We start from the raw sequence: 5,018 nt of genomic DNA on the forward strand, positions 1-5,018 counted from the left end.
TCCTAAACCCATGGCAGCATTCTGGGAAGAGCAATAGGTTGCAACGAAGAACTAACTGTATATCTATTACTGATACTACCACCACTGCCATCACCATGCCTACTCCAAGTGTCCATTATGATTCAGCGTCTGTGGTGTTTTTCAAAGCACTGTATCGAATCTCCATGACAATCCTCAAAATAAGCATTTTTGTCCTTGTTTTATAGATGGGGGAAAAAAGGCTGCAAAGACCTTGTCTAGAAATTTCTTCTGAACATCACTCTCATTCCAAGTGTTAATAAGCATCTTCATTTGGAGAGTCCACAGACATGTTAAATACACATTCACATGCCTCTTATTTCTGCCAGTTGACAAAATGTGGGGTTATGTTTCAGATCCAGTTTGATCACTGCTCTGTGCCCAAATCTTCAGTAGCTCCCCATGGCCTAACTGAGTAAAAACTCCTAACCCTGGCATTCCAGCATGTATACTAGGCATGCTTCCTATGCTCCTAGTTTTGTCTCCTACTACACTCTGTACCCGACAAGTTGAACTCTCTGCTGTTCCCCCAAATGCAGACATAGTCCCATCTCAATGACCTTGTTCATGCGCTTCTCCCTACCTGAATGTTCCCTGCTTTCTCTGTATCTACTGAAATTCTACATATTCTTCAAGGTCAATTTAAAATTTCCAGGTTCTTGTCACATGCTCTAAACTCATCAAAAATATTTTCCCTCCGTTAAATGCAAGATGTACATTTTGTACATCTTATCTTATACTGTAATTCTGTGTGCTTGATTTTTCTTCCTGATGAAAGCACAGGCTTCTGAGATAGCAGAGGCTGTTGTCCTCCTCACCTTTGTTTCCCTGTGCAATGCAGTCCATTATTTACTATGGCTCTTCTAGGCAGAGCCTTTGTTACTCCAATCAAACAACCTCTACTTTCCTGAGAAGTATGGGTAAGAAGGTGGCGGGGAAATGCTAATTTGATTATATGGTTCTGCTATGAATGAAAACAGACAATTGTGTCATCCTTCTGAGTATAAAGTGTCATCTCAGAAGCAGGAGGGGAGAAATCTCATTAGTAGCGAGAGAGAAGAGGCAGGAGAGGAGCAAGTCCTTTAGATCCTGGGATCTCGGAGCATATCTACCTCTCTTTTACCATTTGTTTCTCTCATGTTTTTATTCCCCCTTAAAGAGGAAAATGAGGCTTGCAGTTGTTTGTGTTAATTCTTTCTTCTGGCCCACTCTGGGCTGTCAGCCTAGTCTAGTCATCTCTTTCCCCAAAATAATATGCAACATTTCCCCAAATTATAATGCAACATGCCACTTTAAAATAAAGGCTCAACTATCTAGCTTCAATGACCTTAACAAACTCAATTCCTGTAGATTCAACGTGTATAAACTAGGTGCCCTGGTGGCAGAGTGGGTTGTGCTGCAAACCACACAGCAGCTTGAAACCTCAGCCATTCCTCAAGAGAAGGGTGAGGCATTCTGCTCCTGTAAAGAGTTACTGGTCTTGGAAATCCACAGGGGCAGTTCTACCCTGTGCTACAGGGTCACTCTGAGTCAGAACAGATTTGAAGGCCAAATTAATTTGGCCCCCCAATTCAAAACCTTGGCATCATTTCTAATTCTTCTTTTTGACTTGTCACCCACCTTTAATCAATTATTTTCTTGCTTTTCTTTTGTAAATTTGCAAAAATATCCAAGACCATCTTAAGTTTAAAATACTGATATGTCGGAATAGGGACCAGGAGTTGGGAGTATTAGTTGGGATTTCCCCCCCCTAAAATGCATGTCTCATTCCAAGATTCTTATTTCCCTTGGGGAGGTAGGCAGGTATAAGGAGGCGTTGAAGAGCTCCACAGGTGGTGTTGACACATTGCTTGCACCACTCATTCAAGTATCACCTGGACACCTACAATTACCTTCAATCACTCTCTTTGATTCCCATTTCCCCATCCAGTCTTTTAAAAACATTTTCCATTAAAGGTATATGTGCGCAAGTAAAAGTTTCTGTAGGTATATACAAATGTTCACATACATATAATAAAACAGAGACATGACATTTCCGAGATATACCCAAACACTTGGCAGGGTTGGTTAAATGAGTTTGGAGGTTCAAGACATAGTCTTTCGGGACAACGTAGTCAAATAGCACAACATAGTCCATAAAGTTTATGTCCTACATTGTCGTTTGGTGAGAAGTATCTGGGGTCCTAAAAGTTTTCAAGTGGCCATCAAAGATACAGCTATTAGACTCTACTCATCTGGAGCAAAAGACAAAGAAGGAAACCAAAAACCCAAAGAAGATATTTGTGTACAGGATTAATTGCCTTCATGAACCATGACCTCGTCTATCTTGAAACCAGAATAATTAGATGGTGCCCAGCTACCACCAACAACCATTCTGACAAGGGACAAAATGGATAGTCTGCAATAGAAGGGGAGAAAATTGTTGCAAACTCAAATTCTTTAAAATGAGAAAGAAAGGAAAGGTCAAACTTACTGGACTGTTGGAGATTAGAGGAACTCTCCAAACTATTATCCCTGAGATGCCATGTAAACTGAACCAAAACCACTTCCAGAGGTCACCTTTCGGCTAACTACAGATTGGCTCACAGAATAATCAATATCACCTGTGAGATCAGTCAATATCTACCCTAAAGCAAGGATGATATAGTTCAGGGGTGTCAAACTGGTGGCCACAGGGCTCATGCGGCCCCCGAGGTAATTTTTTGTGGCCCATGATGCGCTGAAATAAAATGTAATGAGGGAAACTTGTGTGTACAGTATTGCCTTGATATCCCTTAAGCGGTATTTTCCTCATAACACTTTTTTCTATTTTCATTTTATTTGACACCCCTGAAGTTGGTTGGGGTCAGGGAAGCTGGATTAATGAAAATAGAACCAAAATGAAAAATGAGAATGTTCACGTTTATAAATTGCTAAGTGGGAGCCAAATTACTATTAAAGTTCACCAAAAATCTGTAAAGGAAACATCTTCCATTAGAAATTCTTCAGCCCCCACTCCACTAACCTCAAGGCCCACCCTATTGACACTCGCAAACATGATACCATCTTTCTCTGCTGCTTCCTCAACTATGGGAACCTGAGATTTTCTCTTGACCCTCTTTCTCATTTTACACACTCCACTCTGGAGAACATAAGTATCTTAGAGCCCATCCACTACCTGTTCCCTGATGATAATCAAATCTGTCTGAAGCATAGAACCTTTGGGTGCCAACTGCACACTAGCACTGCTTATTACACTGCCCTCAAACTCAGTATGTTCAATTTATTAATTTCATCTTTTCCTCTCTCAATCCAAATATATGGATGTCATTTTCTCCTGCTCTGTCCTTTGCCCTTCACACTAAATCACCAAGTCCTTTTATTTCTCTCCATCTCCAGAGTCACATCTCTGGGTCCCACCTCAGGTGCCTGTTCAGGTTTCCATCATTCCTCATGTGGCCTACTGACCTCCCTACCTGTGTGTGTGTGGCCTTATCTTGTGGAGTCAGTTGTCTTTCACACCACTAACAGTGTAGTTTCTTCTTCTTTTTAAAATTTCAATCATTTTATTGGGGCTCATACAACTCTTATAGCAATCCATATAGACATCCATTGTGTCAAGCACATTTGTACATTTATTGCCATCATCATTCTCAAAACATTTGCTTTCCACTTGAGCCCTTGGTATCAAATCATGTTTTCCTCTCCCTCCCCTCTCCCAAGAGTGTAATTTCTGAAGCCTGCATATTTGATCAGGCCACTCTACTGTCAGCTTAAAACCTTTCAACGTTTTCCTAGTCTTAAGGAGAAAGTTCACTCACTGGCACAAAGCTGCCCTTTACCTATCTTCTGACCACAGTATAAAGTTTAAACCGAACTCCCTTCAGCTCCTTAGCATACCCTTTTCTCTCAAGCTATTATCTGTAAAGATGTTCTGTTTTCCTAATCCTTTGAGAATTCTTCAAGTCTGTCTTGTCCCTTTATTTTTTCAGAATTAAGCCCATTATGAGATATACTGTAAAAATTAAGATGGTGAGTTATCCTTTAGGAATTTATAAATCCAGACAATCACCAAGAAAGTGATCCTAGTAAGTATAAACGGAAAGCTCCCAAATACACAAACCACTGGGCAGCCAATGTCTATTCACTGTGTAGTAGTGGATGGTCTCTGGCTGCAAACAGGGCTGTAAATCGGTGGGGCACTAAATTGGGAATGAACAAGTTCTCCTTGGAGGTCTTGGACTTGCACGTGAGAGCAGCTCTGGAGAGCCGCGGTCCTAAACCACCAAACGGCTACATATCTGGAAACCACCATTGACTTGGTTTAAGGCCGGTGAGGTTCCAAGGCCCCGCCGGATAGGATTTCCCGGGAGGCTTCTTGGCTCGTGAATCACACCGCTCAATCCCTACCCGGCCTTCGACCGCCCCCTTTCAGTTGACGCAACACCTGGCGGCCTGTCGTCTTCGCGCCCCAACCCTCAGGCACCCCCTCCGTCGCTACAGTTCCTCAGAGGCCAGAGAGCCGAGGGTGGGGAAGGAGTACTCCATCTGGCTCCCTCAACTCCCCCACTTCTACTTTTCCGGTCTTCTTTTAGGCTGTCAGGAGAGCAATGATAGCCTGGAGCTGTTGCGCAGGCGTGCAAAGGTGCTCACTGACGGAGGGACCCTTTTCCTCCCTCCCAAGAGGATTCGTTCGCTTGCCATGACGCACTTGGCACCCCGCTCGCCGCCTTCACTTATGATTGGCTAGCTCCGATGTCCGTCACACAATTGCGCCCCCGCCCCCGCTTCGGCCAGACGCGTAATAAACCGTCTAGGAGGCTACGCCTCTCCCCGCCCCTCCTTGCCGCTGGGTTCTGTGATTGGCCACAGGAGCTGGCATGCATTCTTGCCCCTGGTCTCTGTCCTCCCCATGCGGGAAACCGACCTTCGCGCAGCATCAGAGAGGCTGGCGGGGCCCCACGGAAGTTGTCAATCAAACTCCTCCCTCCCTCCCTCCCGCGAAGCTCCACCCCCGAGCC

Source organism: Echinops telfairi, unplaced genomic scaffold (genome assembly GCF_000313985.2).
Source record: "Echinops telfairi isolate 266 unplaced genomic scaffold, ASM31398v2 ScPeMD7_7424;HRSCAF=8462, whole genome shotgun sequence".
NCBI lineage: Eukaryota > Metazoa > Chordata > Mammalia > Afrosoricida > Tenrecidae > Echinops > Echinops telfairi.